Genomic DNA, 21,111 nt, shown 5'->3' with positions numbered 1-21,111 from the left:
GTAGAGAAATAAAGAAAGGAAAATAAAAGAAATGAGAGCGATGAGGTGTGTCCTGAAATGGGGAGCGATTTTTCCCCTGCTCACCTCACTAGTCTCCGTTTTTGTTCCGGGTTCCGGGGAACACCCAGCCGATCGCACCTTGGCATTTGGAAAGGTGTGTGTTTTTCCACCCACGCCTCGGCACTTTCTTCCGTCCTGACCTCTCATTGTTCTGGCAGCAATGTGGCCAAGAAGAGAAAGTCGTCAAACTCAAATCCACCTTCAGAATAGTAGTTTCAACCCTGAGTCTATTGAGGGTGGTGAGTATAAACTTGACCTTTCTTTGTAACTGCCTTATTTTCTTTTTTTAAATGTTTTTGTAAAGTGCTTACCTTATTCCAAGCACTGTTCTAAGTACTGAGGTAGATATTAGTTAATTAGGTCTGATGCAGTCCCTGTCCCACACGGGGCTCACACTCTTAATCCTCATTTTATAGTTGAGATAACTGAGGTCCAGAGAAGTGAAGCGACTTGTCCAAGGTCACACAGTGGACGAGTGGTGGAGCGGGGGTGTCCCTATCCACTATGCCATGTTGTTTCTCAACTTGGTAATGTTGTTGACCGTGATACAAAAGTTAGGAGTCATGTAAGAAGCTCTTAATGCTCTTATCATTTTTTCTTTTGATTGAGCATTTTAAAAAATCCAGATGGACAGTTGAGATGAACTCATTTCAGAGATGATCCAATTAAGAATTCGGGTGATTTCCATTTCAATATTTGGCACATTGAAGCTGCGTGTATTGAATGGGTTGACTGCAGTCAAACTCAGTGAATTTTTGTATCGAGTGTTGCTTCAAGTGTTGAAATTGCTGGTTTTGAATATTTTTCTGGATTAAAATAGGTTGAACCTGGCTCCAGCTACCAAATATATTTTGCTTAAAATTCTGTTCGTCTAAGGTGAGTTTTGTTTCCAAGGAAACTAATGTGCTACACTTTCATTGCAAGAAATATTTTGTATAAAAAAATAAAAAAAAATCCATAATTCAGCTCTGGGGAGATAGTGTCATTAAAATGTTTTCTGAAAAAGGATTTCATTTTTATCTCTTAAAATTCTCTGTGCATTGGTGAAAAAATGACTTGAATGGATTCCCACCACACAGCAGAGGCATTGTTGTGCTTTTATTATTTATCCTATAATGCAGTTCCTTGAGAGAGAGATTTTTCCCTTTCTCGACTGGATGTTCAAGCTTGTTGTGGGGAGGGAATGTGTCTGTTTATTGTTATATCGTACTCTCCTAAGCACTTAGTACAGTGCTCTGTGCTCAGTAAATACAATTGAACGTGAAAGGTATGCAAGATGCAGAAGGAAAGCTTCCTTCCATGCCATTCCTTTTCATAAAGATGATCCCTTCTGCTCCACAGGAACAAGTTTAAGGCAGCGTCTTAAGCAAGGGAGGTTTGAAAAAGCTTGTCAACTGACTGATCAATCCATCGGGGATTTTAATTGCGCTCCTGCTGTGCTCAGGGCACTGTACTGATCACACGGGAGAGTCCAGAGGAGTGAGTAGCCTTCGAGGAGCCATCAGTCTTGGAACTCCTCCTTTGCTGGTCCCCTCTAATCTGTAAACTCGTTGTGGGCAGGGATTGTGTCTGTGTATTGTTATATGGATCTCTCCCAAGTGCTTAGTATGGTGCCTTGCACACAGAAAGTGCTCAATAAATGATTTAATGAAGACCGAGTGGATATCAGGAGCTGGGCAGGTGGGCACATTTGGACTCTGGTGCTGGGCAGAGTGGTCGTTGGCTCGATGCCTGACTGAGTGGGCGATAGAGGGAAGGGAGATGGTGAGGAGCGATTCGGAAAATTCACTGAGATTGAGGTCAAGCTTCCCTGGACTGTCATTTAATTAAGGGGGATGAGACTCAGTTGTCTGGGAAAGCCTGTGTCCGGAGGTGGATGGAAGGAAAAAAAGAGATTTTGGGGTGTGGGGTTATGCCAGGCCAACTCCACGCTAGGCTCCAAGACCGCTTCGGGCCGGTTTGGGGGTTCCTGGGGTGGCGGAGGGCTGACCTGCAGACCCCTCCACGGCCTGCGGCAGGGATCAGTAATCTCCTCATTACCAGCTTTAATTCCCATGCCTTGGCCCAGAGATGAAGACTCTGGGATAGGACTGCAGGCCCCCCAAGACTGTAATCTCCTTATTCTTTTTTTAAAATTCATTTTTTATGGCATTTGTTAAGTGCTTATTATGTGCTGGGCACTGTACTAAGAGCTGGGGTAGGTACAAGCTAATCAGGTTGGACACAGTCCATGATCCACATGGGGCTCACAGTCTTAATCCCTATTTTACAGATGAGGGAACCGAGGCACAGAGAAGTAAAGTGACTTGCCCAAGGTAACACAGACAAGTGGCAGACCTGGAATTAGAACCAAGGTCCTTCTAACTCCCAGGTCTGTGTGCTATCTACTAGGCCAGACTGCTTTTCTAAAGACACAAAAACTTGCCTTAGCCAGGGTTTTTCGTCTTCAGCTTCACTTAGTTGCATTCCCTCTAGTATAGATGACTAAAATAGTTCATAGAAAGGTTTGGTTTTAAGGCAAGAGAAGTGCTACAGATGATGGACAAAGAGAAGCAGTGAAGTAGGATGGCCTAGTGGAAAGAGCGCGGGCCTATGATTCAGATGGACTTGGGTTCTAATGCCGGCTCCTCAACTTGTCTATGTGACTTTGGACAAGTCACTTCACTGGGCCTCAGTTACCTCATCTGAAAAATGAGGATTAAGACTGTAAACCCCATGTGGTACGTGGACCATATCTAAACTGATTAGCTTTTATCTTCTACGGTGCTTAGTATAGTACCAGGCACATAGTAAGTGCTCAACAAATGCCATAAAAAATGACCATCAATCTGCTTCTTGGAGGGTGTGAAATTAGATGAACACTATAAAACTCTTACAGTTGTTGTTGTATTTATTAAGCGGTAACTATAGGCACCTACCTAAGCACTGGGGTAGATGCAAGAGACCATGTCCGACCTGATTATCTGGTATCTACATCAGAGCTTAGTATGGACCTTAGCTCGTAGTTAATCACATAATAATAATTAATAGCAATTATGGTATTTGTTAAGTGCTTAGTATGTGCCAGGCACTGGACTAAGCGCTGTGGTGAATACAAACAAATCGGGTTGAACACAATTCCTGCCCCAAGGAGGCTCACAGTCTCAAACCCCATTTTACAGATGAGGTAACTGAGACACAGAGGAAGTGAAGTGACTTGCCCATGGTCATACAGCAGACAAGCGGCAGAGCCGGGACTAAAACCCGTGACCTTCTGACTCCCAGGCTTGTGTTCTATCCACTATCCATGCTGCCTCTCAGAAAATAACAAATATCATATTCATTCAGTTGTATTTATTGAGCACTTGCTGTGTGCAGAGCACTGTACTAAGCACTTGGGAGAGTACAGTACAACAATAGACATATTCCATGCCCACGATGAGCTTACAGTCTAAACCACCATTTTTATTATTAGTTTCAACACAGTCCCTCCCTCATCCACAAGGGATTTGTAATTTGTAGTCTCAGATGGAGGGAGAGTAGGGATGTTATCCCAATTTTACAGATGGGGAAACTGAGTCCCCACAAGAAGTCTAATGACTCTCCCAAGGTCACACAGCTGGCCGGTGGCAGAGCTGGGAATACAACCTAGTCCTGACACTCAGTTCTACGCCCTTTCCACTAGGCCACACTGCCCCAGTGATAAGGGCCTGGTTTTCTGAAAAAGAGTGGCTGGTTGGAGAGCCCTTCTCCTATCAATCAAACAGTCAATCATTTATTGAGCACTTAATGTGTGCAGAGCACTGTCCTGAGCACTTGGGAGGGTACAAGATAAGAGTTGGTAGACACGTTCCCTGCCCACAAAGAGCTTCCAGTCTTTACCTTCCTGTTCTTGGTCTTTCCAGCACTAGTGCCACACACCCTCTTGGGAACTTTTCGTTTTGAAGCCTGCGAAAGAGATTTAAAAACAGCCTCGCACCGTTTTGGGCCTCCGCCTGGGTACCATGATACCACACACGCTCGCTCTGGCAGCTGCCACGGAAGGATTTGACTCCTTGCCACCTGCCTGCAATTCCAACTGGCTGAAAACCCAAATGAACGGCGGGCTGGGGAATTTGAGTTGTCGCTCTTTTTAGCTTATAGAACGTTTAGGAGATTTTAAATGCCAGAGCTGACTGTAGTAAGCATTGCCCATATGCCGCTGTAACTTTCCTCCCAATTTCCCAGAATCCATCCAGGCTTTGGAGGATGCCAGTATGGCCCTGGGTGGGAGTGGACAGGTTTGCACAGGGCAGGTGAATTTTATGCTGTAATAATAGTGATCGATTGAACAGCAGTAATGGTATTTATTGAGTGCCCCTTGGGTGCAGGGCACTGTATTAAGCACTTGGGCAAGTTCAACGGGCACACTTTTTTTTTTTAGTGGTGTTTAAACACTTACTATGTCCCAGGCACTGAACTAAGGGCCGGGGTAGATGCCGGGTTGAAAGATTGGACACAATCCCTGTCCCACGTGGGGCTCACAGTCTTAATCCCAATTTTACAGATGAGAGAACTGAAGCACAGAAAAGTGAAGTGACTTGCCTAAGATCACAGAGTAGAAAAATGGCAGAGCCAGGATTAGAACCCAGGTCCTTCTCACTCTCGGGCCCGAGCTCTAGCCATTAGGTCAAGCTTCTTCACATTCCACAGCAGATGCAGACATAAAAATAGTTACAAATTGAGTAATCAACACAAATATGATCATTGACTGGTAGCTTCCTTGAGCTGTTGGCTCTTCGGAACCTCTCTCCTCCTAGTCCCCCTCGCCCCCTCACTCACAATGAAAAGTTGGCCCCCTACATCTGTGTGGCCATGAAATCTGACAAAGAGGCCCAGAGAGAAGCAGTGTAACCTGGTGGAAAGAGCAATAGGCCAGGGACTCAGAGAACCTGGCTTCTAATCCTGGCTCTGCCACCTGGCTGCTGGGTAACCATGGGCAAGTCAATTACCTTCTCTGGGCCTCAGTTTCCTCATTGTAAAATGGGGGTTCAATTTATGTTCTCCCTCTACTTAGACCATAGGTCTGTGTGGAAAAGGGACCGTGTTTGACCCTCACCTGTAAAATGAGGATTCAGTATCTGTTATCCCTGCTATTTAGACGATGAGCCTCTTTGCTGACCTCCCAGCCTCCTGTCTCACCCCTCTCCAGTCCATACTTCACTCTGCTGCCCAGATCATTTTTCTACAAAAACATTCAGGACCTGTCACCCCCGTCTTCAAAAAACTCCAGTGGTTGCCCATCCACCTCCGTGTCAAACAAAACCTCCTCGCCATTGGCTTTAAAGCTCTCCTATATCACCTTGCTTCTCTCCTACAACCCAGCCCGCAAACTTGGCTCCTCTAGTGCTGACCTTCTCACTGGGCCTCCATCTCGCCTGTCTTGCCGCCAGCCTGTGGCCCACATCCTGCCTCTGACCCGGAATGTCCTCCCTCCTCAAATCTGAGACAATTACTCCCCCCCCTCCCCGCTTCAAAGCCTTACTGAAGGCACATCTTCTCCAAGATGCCTTCCCAGACTAAGCCCTGCTTTTTTCCATCTCCCACTCTCTCCATGTCACCCTGACTGGTCCCTTTTGTTCTTCCCCCCTCCCAACCCCACAGCACTTAAGTACATACCTCTAATTTTTTTTTATTTGTATCGATGTCTGTCTCCCTAGCTCTAGACTGTGAGCTCATTGTGGGCAGGGAATGTCACTTTATTGTTGTACTTTCACAAGCGCTTAGTACAGTGCTCTGCACACAGTAAGTGCTCAATAAATTCTAATGAATGAATGAATATCTTGTATCTACCCCAGCACTTAGTACAATACTTGACACATAATAAGTGTGCAACAAATACCGAAATTGTTATTATTATTATTACAAACCCCTGCACCTACAAGCTTGATGCATATTTCTTTCCTTACCTCACTGCTCTTCTACCTTATCTCACTGTTCTTCTACAAGCCAGCCCACACACTACGCTGCTCCAATGCTAACCTACTCGCTGTACCTCGATCTCATCTATCCCGCTCCCGACCTCTCGCCCACGCCCTGCCTGTGGCCTGAAATGCACTGTCTCTTCAAATCCAACAGATGATCACTCTCCCCGACTTCCACACTTTATTGAAGGCCCATCTCCTCCATGAGGCCTTTCCCCTACTACGTCCTCATCTCCTCTTCTCCCACTCCCTTCTGCGTCACCCCTCCCTCAGTCCCAAACCCCTTATGTACATTCCTGTAATTTATTTATTTGTATTAATATCTGTCTCCTGCTCTAGACTGTAAGTACAATGTGGGCAGGGAATATGTCTACCAACTCAGTTATACTGTACTCTCCTAATCTCTTAGTAAAGTGCTGTGATAATAGCAAATGCTCAATAAATAAGATTGATTGATACTAGGCGTTTAAATACCACAACTATTATTATTATTAATATTGTTAGAGAGTTGATATAAACTTTTGGGAAGAGAAAAAATAGGCTAATTCTGTTGTATTGTACTCTTCCAAGTGCTTAATACCGTGCTCTGCATATAGTAAGTGCTCCAAAAATACGATTGAAGATGATGATGATGATGAATTCTGGATTAGGAGCAGCATGGCATAGTGGATAGAGTCCAGGCCTAAGAGCCAGAAGGTCATGAGTTCTAATCCCAGCTCCACAACATGTCTGCTGTGTGACCTTGGGCAGGTCAGTCACTTCACTTCTCTGTGCCTCAGTTACCTCAACTGTAAAATGAGGATTGAGACCCTGAGCCCCATATGGGACAGATTTGCTTGTATCCACCACAGCACTTAGTACAGTGCCTGGCATGTAGTAAGCCCTTAACAAATGCTATTATTATCATTATTATTATTTTGGCGTGATCAGGAGTCTGTGTACTTCTCCCAGCACATGGAGCGGCTTCCTTCCGGATTCCGACCAAATTGTGTTTGTTTTCTTGCTGAAATGCCTCCCCTGCCCTCCCCGCCCCCACGCGTCCCCCCACACGTCCTCCTCTCTCCCGTTCCCCCACCGAGCCCCTCAGGGTCCCTGTTGCTCTAGTCTGGCCCTCGCACACCAACTCGACCTTAAAATGTCAGAACATCTCAGCCCTCAAAAAGGCCCTGCATCACATTCACCAGATTGGCCATTTTGTTCCTTGTCTTCCCAAATTAACCGCGCTTCCCTCTTTCGCCAAGAAAGCGGTATGCAAATATTTTCTAATGAAGAAAAACTATAAGAGGACTTGTGATTCTCTTGTACCGTGCCAACATACTGCACGAGGTTTTTTTGGTGCTTTTTTTTTTTTTTAGGAAAACAGGGAACAACATTAGACAGCAAAGCACAATAGAGTTCATTTACAGAGACACCTGCTGGAAAAAGGGCCCTTTTGTTCAGAGAAAACGCTTCACAATAAATAGCTCCACGTCATGGAACCGAGTATGGGGGTGGATCCACAAAGGCGGACACCCCCAGTTTTCCCAGGCGGAGGGGGTGGTGGGCCACAGAACCCCACGTTCGGGAAGACCCGTGGTGGCGAACCAACAATGTCTGCTGCATGTGTATGCATGGCTGCTTCTTCCAGCACTGCGATAAACATTCCCTAATCCCAACAACAGCAACCTCGATATGCTTCTCATGTTGTAAAAATATGGACCACAGCAAAACCAAATGTAGGCCGTCAGTGCCGCTTGAGTGTCTGAATAATGATAAGAATTGTGGTATTTGTTATGCACTTACTCTGTGCCGGGCACTGTACTTAGTACTGGGGTAGATACAAGTAAATTGAATTGGACACAGTCCCTGTCCCACATGGGGCTCACAGTCTCAATCCCCATTGTCCAGATGAGGTAACTGAGGCCCCAGGAAGTGAAGTGACTTGCCCGAGGTTACATATTCTCAACCCCCAAATCTGACATTTCTTCCCCTTCTTAATGGTGCCCCTCTTTGCTGGCCACCGTGGATGTGAAAGCTTGGGTCTAGATGGCAGTGATGAATCCAGGATCAAGAGCTCAAGTACCCTTATCCCCCCCTTCCTTCGAAGACTTATTGAAGGTACTCCTCCTCCAAGCGGCCTTCTCTAAGCTCCCCTTTCCTCTTCTCCTTCTCCCTTCTGCGTTGCCCTTACTTGCTCCCTTTATTCACCACCCTCTCCCGTCCTACAGCGATTATGTCCGTATCTGTCATTTATTTCTATTAATGTCTGCCTTCCTGTCTAGACTGTTGTGGGCAGGGAATGTCTCTTATATTGTTGTATTGGACTCTCCCAAGCGTTTAGTACAGTGCTGTGCACTCAATAAGTGCTCAGGAAATACAGTTGACTGACTAACGGGCTGCTCGGAGCAGCTATTTTAGAGACCCTTGCCACTCCATGGCTCTCACTCATTCTTGCTGAAGGCCACATGAAGCCCAAGAGGAATGACGGCCTGCCATCTTGATTGCAGCTCCTTGCTCAATTTTATCAGGTGCTGGGCTTGTCATGCCCTGGTTAGGCTCGAATTGTTTTCCAACTTGGGTTTTGGCCTCTGGAGAATCTAGAAGAGGGTAACACCCACTCCCTCTTTCCAGACAGTCATTGCTGGGGGAGGGGTTAATGATATTTATTGAGCACCCACTGGATTCAATCCACTTCACTAAGCTTTTGGGAAAGTACACCCAAAATATGACACTCATTCCCCGTTCAAAGGGAGCTCAGAGTCTGATGTAGGAGACTGATACTAAAAATATTTACAAATATTATACATAGATGCATCATTAGTGGAGACCTTCTCCTTCTAATTATTGCCTTGGTGGCTTATGATTCCAAGTCATAGAGAAGCAGCATGGCATAGCGGATCGAGCATGGGCCTGGGAGTTACAAGGTCATGGGTTCGAATCCCAGCCCCACCACTTGTCTGCTTTGTGGCCTGGAGCAAGTCATTTCACTTCTCTGGGACTCAGTTCCCTCCTCTGGAAAATGGGCATTGAGGCTGTGAGTCCCACAGGGACAGGGACTGTGTCCAACCCGATTAGCTTGTATCCACCCCAGTGCTTAGTACGGTGCCTGGCACATAATACTTGCTTAACAAATGCCATGATTCTTATTATTATGAAGTCATTTTCCCTGCTCCTCAGAAGATAATTCTGTTTCAAATTTGTTTTGACAATTGCCGGGATTTTATTCTTGTTCTTCAGTTTCCTTGGTTTCTGAAGAATGCCCAGGGAGAGGGGAACATCCAGCTGGAGAGGAGGGGAAACAGTCTTTAGTCAGAGCCCACCATTCACCTGATGCTAGTTTCTTGTGTAGACCTGAATCAACAATTATCTCTAGGATCACTGAATACTGAGGAAAGATACAACCAGGTGGGGGAAAAGATTCATTTACTCACTCATTCAGATGTATTTATTGATTGCTTATCCGGTGCTGAGCACTGTACTAAGTGCTTGGGAAAGTACAATACAACAATCAACCATGACATTCCGTGCCCACCACGAGCTCACGGTCTTGAGCTGGGGAGACAGACATCGATAAAAATAAAAGAAATTAGAGATATGTACTTAAGTGCTTTGGGGCTGGGAAGGGGGAAGAGCAAAGGGATAAATAAAATAACAGATATGTTCATAAGTGCTTTGAGGCTGGGAAGGGGAAGAGCAAAGGGAGCAAGTCAGGGCGATACAGAAGGGAGTGGGAGATGAGGAAAAGTGGGGCTTAGTCTGGGAAGGCCTCTTGGGGATGGGCCTTCAATAATTGATTGACACCAATCAATCGATGGTATTTATTGGGTGCTTGCTTTGTGCAGAGCGCTGTACTAAGGGCTTAGGAGATTTCAATACAGTGGAATTGGTAGTAATAATAATAATTATGGCACTTGTTAAGCATTTACTTTGTGCCAGGCACTTTCCAAGTTCTGGTTTAGATACAAGATGGGTTGGGCACAATCCCTGTCACAAATGGGACTCCCAGTCTTAATCCCTATTTTATGAATGAGCTAACTGAGGCCCAGAGAAATGAAGTGACTTGCCCAAGGTCACACAGCAGACATGTGGCGGAGCCAGGATTAGAATCCAGGTCCTTCTGACTCCCAGGCCCCGGGCTTTATCCATTAGGCCATGCTGCTTGTTACTGTTTCATCACCCCTGATATGTCTAACTCCAGTCCCTCCTCCTCACTTCTGTCAATCAATTGTATTTGCTGAGCACTTAGTGAGCACTGTAGCAAGTGCTTGAGCCTCCAAGGGGCAGGGATTCTTACCTAGCACTCAGTAAATTCTATCAATTGATTGATTAAAGCTCCCTCTCCAGGTCCACCCCATTTCCGACCGGAAGGCCTGTTCTAGCCTGGGTTCCCTGAGTCTCCGGGTCCTGCTTTTCTGCTCTCCCGCCCTTTGCCAGAAATATTCTGATCCAGACTGACTTTCTCGGTTGCATAAGCCTGGGAGTTAGAAGGACCTGGGTTCTAATCCCAGCCCTACCACATGTCTTCTGGATGACCTTGGGCAAGTCACTTTATTTCTCTGTGTGTCAGTTACCTCATCTGTAAAATGGGGATTAAGACTGTGAGCCCCATGTGGGACAGGAACTGGGTCCAACCTTATTAGCTTGTACCTACCTTGGTGCTTAGAACAGTGCCTGGCACATGGTAGGCACTTAGCAAAGAGAAAAAAAAGTGTGGTGATGAATTCTCTCAAGTACTTAGTACAGTGTTCTGCACCCAGTAAGCATGAGCTTGCTGTGTGCAGGGATTGTCTCTCTTTATTGCTGTATTATACTTTCCTAAGTGCACGGTACAGTGCTCTGCACACAGTAAACGCTCAATAAATATGAATGAATGAATAAATGAATATATATGATGGATTGGTTGATTGATTTTCCTTCTGTTGCTACACCGGCAAAGCGGTTAATTCATTTCAGAGTGCACAATCCATACTGAAGTGAAAGCATTGTTTTCAATGCAGGCTTGTAGTTTTTGGGGGTTTTTTTTTTTAAGCATGGAGGCATAGACCTCCTCATTTGAATGTTCTTTTCATGGAAATTAATTCTGGTGGACTGGGATGAAGTGATTCATTGTGCTGTTGGACTTTGAAATGCAAATGAAAAAGTGATTTTCCCCGTCCCCCGATTTGTAAATGAAACAAAAAGACTCTTCCCCCAAAGTTAGCCCTGAGCCAGGCAGCGGGGCATCTGCGGAAAATGATTTCTCTCTCCTCGGAGTTGGAGAAACTTGTTTTTGGCTTTTTATTTGCCCTCGAAGAGTCTCTCTCATCGAGAAGGATAGCAGTGCCTCGGTCGCTGGCACAGAGACCCGAGAACCTCGAATCCACGCGGGAGGATTGGTCATTGTGGTTTGTGCAGTGCCACTCTCTAGACTGTAAGCTCATTGTGGGCATGATCTATAATTCTATTGTAATAATAATGGTATTTGTTAAGCGCTTACTATGTGCAAAGCACTGTTCTAAGCGCTGGGAGGGGATACAAGGTGATCTGGTTGTCCCACGTGGGGCTCACAGTCTTAATCCCCATTTTACAGATGAAGTAACTGAGGCACAGACAAGTTCAGCGACTTGCCTACAGTCTTCCAGCTGACAAGTGGTGCAGCCGGGATTAGAACCCATGACGTCTGAATCCCAAGCCCATGCTCTTTCCACCGAGCCACGCTGCTTCTTCTTGTACTCTCCCAAGCGCTTAGTATAGTGCTCTGCATCCAGTAAGCGCTCAATCATACTTCTGACTGATGGACACTCTCCCTCAGCCGTCCCTACTGGTCGTGGTCCTGATGGCCACCTGCAGCCATGGGCTCACAAGCGTTTACCTCGCCAAGCCAGCGGAGCACCAACCCTGAGAAAGGGTATTTAGTCTACTGCACAACCGCTGCCAACTGTAGTCGGCAGGGAACATGTCAGTCGACTCTGCTACATTGTCCTCTCCCAAGGCCTTCGTACAGTGCTGGGATTCGAACTCATGAGCCCTGACTCCAAAGCCCGTGCTCTTTCCACTGAGCCACGCTGGAAGGCTCTGCACACTATAGGCACTCGGTAATAGAAGCAGCGGGGCCTAGCAGCTTGGATTTGGGAGTACTTTCCCAACTGCTTAGGGCATTGCTGTGCACACAGTAAGCGCTTAATAAATACGATTGAATGAATGAGTCGGAAGGACCTGGTTCGAATCCTCCTTCTCGCCTCTTATCTGCAGTGTGAACTTGGGCAAGTCACTTCACTTCTCTGTGCCTCAGTTACCTCATCTGTAAAATGGGCATTAAGATTGTGGGAAAGGAACCGTGTCCAACCTGATTAACTCGTATCTACCCCAGCCTTCAAAACAGCGCCTGACACATAGTAAGCGCTTAACAATACCACAAGTGTTACTCTTATTATTTACGTTGATTACTTGCAGAGGTGTCGGAAGTATAAAGCGATGAAAACCAAGCGGTCTCACAGAAGTTTTTTTAAAAGAAAGAGGCCTCCACACAAGATTGGATTATTTAAAAAAATAATTTAGTGTCAAACTAATCAAACGGAGAGCAGCGTAGCCTAGTGGATAGAGCAGAGGCCTGGGAGTCAGAAGGATCTGGGTCCCATTCTCGGCTCCACCACAAATGCTTTGTAAGGTTGGGCAAATCACTTCACTTCTCTGTACCTTCGTTACCTCATCTGTAAAATGAGGACTAAGACCGGGTGCCTCATGTGGGACGTGGATTGTGTCCAACCTGATTAGCTTGTATCTACCCAGTGCCTAGTATATTGCCTGGCACATAGTAAGCACTTAACAGGTACCATTAAAAAAAAAATACAAAACTGGAGTTTTAATCATAAAAGAATTCAGAAACTCATTTTTAGTTATCTAGGAATTCTTTAACAATAATTTTCTACCCCAACAAAGCACTTGTTTCTTACTTTTTAGAACTATCATCAAAGCAGATTTCATCTTTCCTGTGGCCCTGTGCAGCACCTTCCTGGTCTTGCAGTGTCATTCTTTTGAAGAGATCAAAGCCCAATCTAGATGTTATCTCGCTAATCCTTACTTAAATTCCACATCGGTATTAATTTATTCCCCTGCAAATGCAGCCGTGGAGTTCCCCCAGAAAGAATCGTAATGGAGTCGTCTAATTTTACAGTTCTATTCCTCTTCATCTAGGTCATAAAATTGTTCTGGAGCTATATTGATCCCTGAAAAGGAATAATGCACTGCAACGCGATACCATTTTGAATACCACAGCACCCGATTAATAATACATGGTGGAAGACAGCCGTGAGACTCCATCTCACACTCGTAAAAGGGGAGGTAGTTATTTTGGTCAGCACGACTGCCTGTTCTGAAGCTGTTTGTGGTTGACCCCGCAAGAGGCAGAATGGGGCTAGGTGGAGGCGGGGGAAGACGTTACCATAATAAAGCTTCCTGTAACTGCCACTTGTAATTTGTTCAGTCACAGTTGATGCCTGGATCCAAGTCAGAATGAAATGCCCGTTTTAGAAGAAGAGCCTTTAAAGCCCACTACGCACTTGGAATTTTAAATGGCGACATCGTGCTCCTAAAATATTTTTCTTCTCTCGAATTCCCATTCAGCGACAATAATGCTTACGATTGCCCTAAGGGTTGGGTATATATGACAAGCCATGGGGATGCAGGATAATCAGATTGGACAGGGCCCCTGTTCTCTTGGGGTTTGTGATCTATGTGTTTGGGAGAGCTGATGTCTTACCCCTGTTGTATGGATGAGGAAACTGAGGTCCAGCAAGTAGTTCATTTTGGGTTTCGGTTCACAGGAGAGTTGGGTCCGTGCATGGTGTCTAAACTGAGTTGCCATTCCAAGGGCCCCAGGATGGCCTTGACTTACTGGTGGGGGGTGGTGCGTGTTTTTGTTTTTTTTATGGTATTTGTTAAGCGCTTACTCTATGCCAGGCACTGTACTAAGTGCTGGGGTAGATAAAAGCAGCGTGGCTTATTGGCAGGAGCCTGGGCTTGGAAGTCAGAGAACATGGGTTCTACTCCCCGCTCTGCCCCTTGTCTGCTGTGTGACCTTGGGCAAGTCATTTCACTTCTCTGTGCCTGTTACCTCATCTGTCAAATGGGGATTAAGACTGTGAGCCCCAAGTGGGACAACCTGATTACCATGAATCTACCCTCTTTGAACAGTGCTTGGTATATAGTAAGCACTTAACAAATAGCATTATTATTATTATTACTAAATAGGTTGGACACAGCCCCTGTCCCACATGAGGCTCACAATCAATCTCTCTTTAAAAGATGAGGGAACTGAGGCCCAGAGAAGTAAAGTGGCTTCCCCAAGGCCATACAGCAGACAAGTGATGGAACCAGGATTAGAACCCAGGTCTTTCAAATTCCCAGGCCCATGCTCTGCCCATTAGGCCACGTTGCTCCAATAGGGTTTGTCTCTGCATGGGGGATAGGGCTAAGCCCCTGAGGATTAAATGCCCAGTCTTAGAGGTACTGACCTCTAAGAGCTTCCAGGGCAGGAGTAGACTGTAAGTTTGTTGTGGACAGAGAATGCGTCTGTTTATTGTTGTATCGTACTCTCCCAAACACTTAATACAGTGCTCTGCACACAGTAAGCAGTAAGTAAATATGATTGAATGAATGAATGAATGAGTGTGAAGGATCACCAGTGAATGAGCCAAAACGTGCTTATTCAATTAAAGGTTTATCATGGGGTGCAAATAATGGAAGTCTTGGGGGTCAACACCCCTTTTTTAAAATGGTGTTTTGTTAAGTACTTACTCTGTGCCAGACACTGTTCTAAATTTTGGAGTAGATACAAGATAATCGGGGTGGATACAGTCCCTATCCCACATAAGACTCACAGTCTTAATCCCAATTTACAGATGAGGGACCCGAGGCACAGAGAAGTGAAGTGACCTGCCTAAGATTACACAGTATTCAGGAGGTGGAGCCAGAGTGAGAACCCAGGTTCTCTGACTCCCAGGCCCGTCCTCTTTCCACTAGGCCACGGTGCTGCTCTTAAATAAAGTGGAACTTGGGCCAAAGCTGAGGAGAAAAATAAAAAACACTTAGGGTTAGGAGAGAGGGGAATCTGTGGAGAAAATTTCAGTTTTAGTCCTTTTTTTGAGGGAGGTGGGATGTTGTTGGGAGGGAAGGACCATGTACACCTCCCTTGGAACATCACAGAATTCCACCAATCCCAAGAAACCCTGGCCTGGTGACACCAGTGTCCAACCACATAGAGGTAGTCAGAACTTTCCAGCAGATGCTAAGCCACATGGACGGCAACAGCCAAGTCAGGTGGGGCAACCGTAAGGCCTTTGAAAGGTGAGACGAGACCCAAGCCGGCTTCACTTAGCTGCGAGGCCGCAGGCCTGGGGAACAAGGTCCCCCGGGCCTTGTTTTGGACCTTTCACTTCTCTTCGTGCATGGCAGGGACTGGGGTGGGAGGGCCCTAAAAGGCTCCATCCCCCTTCCCCCACCCACCCGTGCAAAGGGGAAAAAGAACTGCTACACGCAGATGACAGTGAGTGAACAGTCACCCCCTGCCTCAGGAAACTTGCAACGCCCTTTTTCTTCAGACAAATTCTCCTTTGTTCATCCGGAGAGCCACAGGCCGAGTAAATCCCTTTCCGGGTTGGCTGAAGCTGGCGTCTTCCCCATTAGGCTGAGATTGAAGGGGGCAAGGACTGGGGTGGTTCTCTCTTCAAAGCTTCCGGGTACCCCCGACATCCAGGGCGGATCCTCAGCTGAGCTCGGTAACTATTTAGTGATGGGGCCCAAAAGGAACCTTAGCCCAGCTTCAATTTATTATTATTACTAGCAATAATGATAGTAATATTTGTTAGGTTCTATGTGCCAAGCACTGCTCTATGTGCTGGGGTAGTTACAAGGTAATCAGGTTGGACACAGGCCCTGTCCCATATAGGGCTTACAGTCTTTTCCTCATTTTACAAATGAGGTAACTGAGGCACAGAGAAGTGACTTGCCCGAGGTCACACAGCAGGCAAGTGGCAGAGCCGGGATTAGAACGAGTGACTTTCTGACTCCCAGGCCCATGCTCTTTTCATTAAGCCATGATGAATTTGTGAAGTGCTTGCCTCTTTACAAAGCCTCTTCGTATCCCTGTGTTCAAAGGCTTCCTGAAATACCACCTCCCTCAGAAAGCCTTCCCCGATTCACTCCCACCACCGAGTCACACTCTCCCACAGCCGGGTCTGGCACTGACGTCTTTATTCATACGTTTCTTCCTCGGCAGTCGCTTGTAGATGTATAAACGAGGGTACAGTCAATTTTTGGATGACTTCATTTGTAAATATTTTAAGTCTTCCCGTTAGTGGGTAAGCTTCTCTCGGGCAGTGAGCATGTCTTTTTTTAAAAATGGTATTCGTTAAGCACTTACTGTGCCAGGAACTGTACCAAATGCTGGAGTTGATATAAACTAACCAGATTGGACACGGTCCACTTCTCACATGGCATGGGGTTCAAAGTCTTAATCCCCATTTTACAGATGATATAACTAAGGCCCCGAGAAGGGAAGTGACTTGCCCAAGGTCCCATAGCAGACACATGGCAGAGCTGGGATTAGAAACCAGGTCCTCCGACTCCCGTGATCTTTCCACTAGGCCACACTGCTTCTTGTGCATCTGCTTGTTTAGGGCTAGAGCATGAGCCTGGGAATCAGAAGGACCTGGCTTCTAATCCCAGCTCCACCACTTGTCACTTGTCTGCTGTGTGACCTTGTGCAAGTCACTTAGTTTCTCTGTGCCTCAGTTCCCTCATCTGTAAAGTAGGATTAACACTGTGAACCCTATTTGTGTCCACCTGATTACCTTGTATCTACCCCAGTTTTTAAAACAGTGCCTGGCACATAATAATAATGATGGTATTTGTTAAGGGTTTGCTATGTGCCAAGCACTGTTCTAAGTGCTGGGCGAGATACAAGATTATCAGGCTGACCCGAGTGGGGCTCACAGTCTTAATCCCCATTTTACAGATGAGGTAACTGAGGCACAGAGAAGTTAAGTGACTTGCCCAAAGTCACACAACTGACAAGTGGCGGAGCTGGGATTAGAACCCCTGACCTCTGATTCCCAAGCCTATGCTCTTTCCACTAAGCCATGTTGCTTCTCAATAATAATAGGCGCTTAACAAATACCATAATTAATAATTATTAGTACAGTGCCTTGTATCACTGGGCTTCCAATAAATGCTATCCCAGCTACTACTGCTCATTTTTGTCATCCCCATGGCCCATTTTATTCCCATTTTACTGGGGAGGCAGCTGAGGTACAGGGAGATTAAACGGCTCACCTGAGGTCTCCCAGCCAGGCAGGGACAGAGGTGAGACTAGAACCCATATCTCTCCTCACCAACCCCTGACCGGACCCTTGCCCTTTCCACTAAGCAGTGCTGTCTCCTGTTATGACTGGAGAACTCTGAGTTCAAAGGCTGCATTCAAACAGTCTTCTGGGAGTCAGAAGATCATGAGTTCTAATCTCTGCTCTGCCCCTTGTCTGCTGTGTGACCTTGGCCAAGTCACTTCCCTTTTCTGGGGCTCAGTTTCCTCATCTGTAAAATGGGGGTGCCTTTGGTGTTCTAGGAGTTTAACCTGCAAGAGCCAGTGAGCTTGGCCTAGTAGAGCATGATGTTGTTGAGATAATGAGATAACTCTGTGCATTTCTGCAAGTGGAGTCCCAGTTGACCAGAAATGAAAAAACAAAAGGCCATCCCCCTTCTTCCCATTAGCACTAAATTAGCACCTTGGCTAAGCAGACAGAACTAGGGGGAGACACTGCAAGAATAAAACAGAATCACTTGATGCTAATGAAAGGACAGAAAATCCATGAACTTAATAGGAGAATATTGGCAGTATTGATTACCTCTGCCTCAAGAGACCACGAACAGACTTCATTTCTATGGGAATCTGGGGTGTGAGCACTAATTAGTGAACTGGACTAATACCGCCTCTGAAAGACTGTAAAGAAACTGACTTTGAATATCAAGTATTAAAGTCTGCCGTCTATCCAGGCTGAATCTTAAAAGGACTTGGGTGACCATAAACAATGTCACTCGAGGTTTGGAGATTCTGTTTCTGAAAGTGACAGCGGGAATGTGCTGGAGGATTGTGCGATGTCATCTGGCATTGCCCTCCTGGACATCTATCCTTAAAGTTGAGAAGCAGCGTGGCCTAGTGGAAAGAGCCCGGGTCCAGGAGTCAGAAGGACCTGGGCTTTAATCCTGGCTCGCCCACTTATTTGTTGTGTGACCTGGGGCAAGTCACTTTAATTTCTCTGTGCTTCAGTGCCCTCATCTGTAAAATGGGGATTAAGACTGTGAGCCCCATGTGGGACATGGACTGTGTTCAATCTGACAACCTTGTACCTATCCTGTTCCTGAGTACAGTGCCTGGCACACAGTAAGTGCTTAACGAATACCGTTTTTTTAAAAAAAGAAGTTTAGGGATGGAGCATCCAACATCGTTAACTCTTTCCTCAGTGAATTCGTTAGGTATTGTTTGCCTGAATTTGTCCAAAGATTTCTTAAACGACTGATATTTCCAGCCTGGGGAAGACTTCCATCTGCTACCCACCTGCCGGATGAAAAGGCGATTCCTTTGTTCTGCTTTGAGCCGAGAACCTTCCGGCTTCAGGCTTCAGCCCCTGACCTCCGAGAGCAAGGGATTGCAAAACCGAACGTTTCTCTCCCCACTTCGTCCAGTTTAAAAATCGCCGCAGAAGAGCGGAGCCAAATGAGTCGTGTTTTAACATGCAGAGCGATTTCTCATCCCAATAATTGGTACATTGTCATCTAAAATTGCACCGAGGATGATCACAATTAGTGAAACGAAGGCAGCGCTGATGCGTGTCGGGTTCTTATCTGTCCTGCCTGGCTGTCCATCACATCCCAGATTGCAGATGGCAGGCAGCCGATGGAAGACACGCTTCCTGCGTGGAAGCGTGACTCAGTATTAAACGCTCCTCCTTGCTCAACCTGGGTTGTTTTGGTGTCTTTCAGGCTGTTGGGTGGCTGATGGGCAGCCTGCCGTGTTTTGGGGCACTTAGCATTAATTCCTCGTCGCTGCACTTCCTCGTGACTTTTAAGCACAGCTCAGGAGGTGGGGCCCATGACAGCACAGAGTCCCTGCTAAAGTTCTACTTTCTTGGAACTTAGAGAAGCAGCGTGGCACAGTGGATAGAATACAGGCCCAAGAGTCTTGCCCAGGAGGCAGATGAGGAAGGCAGGCTTGGTGTCAGGAGCCTCCTGCCTGGCACTGCCCCAGATCTGTTCCAGCGCCACTCTAGACCTTGTGAGGTTTTGCTGCCTTCCCTCCACACCCCAGAACCTCCTCCTCGGGCCAAGGTTACCGCCCCCGTTGCGGTTGAGGCCTGTGAGGAAATCCCACATCACACAGAGCCGTATGTTGGCAAGCCAGTCAGCCGGGTGACCCCACAGCCGTCAGCTCCTTGTAGTAATACTAATAACAATGGTATTTGTTCGGCAGTCACTATGTGCCAGGCATTGTACTAAGCGCCGGGGTGGATTTGAGCAAATCAAGTTGGACACAGGCCCTATCCCGTGAGGGACTCAGTCTCAATTGCCATTTTACAGATGAGGGAACTGAGACCCAGAGAAGTGAAGTGATTTGCCCAGGGTCACCCAGCAGAGAAGTGGTGGAGCCAAGATTAGATTAGCCATGACCTTCTGGCCCCCAGAACCGTGCTCTATTCACTACACCATGCTGCTGCTTGTAGCTATTGTCGAGAGCCCGGCATCCCTCACTGCCTAAGGGGCCCGACTATCCCTGGTCACTGGACGGGGAGAGGGGATCGAGTGGGCTCACTGGTGGCAGAGCCCACCCAAAATCACCCTGCCCCCAAAAGGGTGCGGGAAGACCATAGCTAATGTCCTTAGCGCCTACTCTTCATGTGAGTGCCAGAGGGCGTCTGAATTGACACCCAAGATGCCAACCCCTGGCAGCAGAGAGGGAGAGAATGGGGATCAGAAATTTGGGCGAGCACGTAAACGGGGAGGAAATGGGAATGGATGAAAACTGAGCCAAGTTCCTGAGGGGCGAAAGACCGCGTTCCATCTCGGAAGATGTCGAACGTGAACAACTCGCCCCACGGACGTCAGTCACGGATACAGTAGGTGCTTGCGATTGATTGGCCGTCCGAGGGAAGGAGCCGGGGAACGGTGTCATTTGGAATCCCACAGAGCAACAGGTACTTAGTCGCGCAGAATTCTGAACGGGGAAGCAGATGTTTTGGTAAAACTGTCAGCTTAGGGAAAATATTTTTAACACAGGCATAAATTCTAGCTCTGAATGTCTCGTTTCTTGGTTTCCTTGTTAGAGCAAGAACTGTAATAATGAATCGCTGAACACCATTCGAGATTTGAGTGTTAAGAATAAATTATGGTTTTTTCTCTGCTGTTAAGTGTTTGACTAGAAAGCGTAGTGGTTTTTTTTAATCCCTCGCACAGTTCTTTAATTGAAAGAATATAGATTTCAAGGGAAACTCAGGCCTCAAACGATGCGTCACGTTTCCTTAAACACCCAAAGATACCTCCATTTTCTGTTTACAAGATGGTTTAAATGGAAGTTGTTTAAAGAGAGATTTCTAGGGCAGTGCCCTTGAGTTATAACAGAATCAATCAATCGGTGGCATTTTTTGAGTGCTTACTGCGTACAGGGTGGAGGAGTCACTTCCCCATTAGGACAAGTGACGACCAAGATCATACAGCAAGCCAGCTGCAGAGCTGGGACTGGGATGTGAATCTTCTGCCTCTCAGATCTGTGGTCTTTCCACTTAGAAGGCACTGCCTCCCATCAGTGCAAACGTTACCCTGAAATACTGGCACGGTAAAGCCACGGTAAACACCACTGATTTTAACATTTCCATTATACTGACTCACAGCATTTGTTTTCCTTCACCATATGACCACCTGAAGGATGCAGGCTCTTTTAATGGAGGAATTCAAAATGTACGGCTTCCCAAAAAATAATGTTTCAGTGTAATCAGTGGAAGTTGCTTAATAATGTAATGTGTGGAATGAGGCTAGCTATTATTAGGAATCAATCAATTAATAGGATTGAGTGCCTATTGTGTGCAGCTCACTGTGCTAAACACTT

At 46.4% G+C, this 21,111-nt stretch overlaps 1 protein-coding gene and 1 long non-coding RNA gene across 7 annotated transcripts in view; both read left to right on the top strand.

The window, feature by feature from the left end:
• The window catches only part of LOC114818266, a 69,471-nt gene extending 50,501 nt beyond the window's left edge, over positions 1 to 18,970 (top strand). The window contains exon 2 of the long non-coding RNA XR_003766119.2: positions 18,542 to 18,970. This is a non-coding gene — a long non-coding RNA (uncharacterized LOC114818266). The remainder of the gene's footprint in view (positions 1 to 18,541) is intronic.
• PDE4B (phosphodiesterase 4B) overlaps positions 1 to 21,111 on the top strand; it is a 294,866-nt gene that overhangs the window by 129,692 nt on the left and 144,063 nt on the right. The gene's annotated exons all lie outside the window — the stretch shown is intronic.

Source organism: Ornithorhynchus anatinus, chromosome 18 (genome assembly GCF_004115215.2).
Source record: "Ornithorhynchus anatinus isolate Pmale09 chromosome 18, mOrnAna1.pri.v4, whole genome shotgun sequence".
NCBI lineage: Eukaryota > Metazoa > Chordata > Mammalia > Monotremata > Ornithorhynchidae > Ornithorhynchus > Ornithorhynchus anatinus.
The sequence above is the reverse complement of the archived record's forward strand: the minus strand, read 5'-3'. Positions and strand labels throughout refer to the sequence as shown.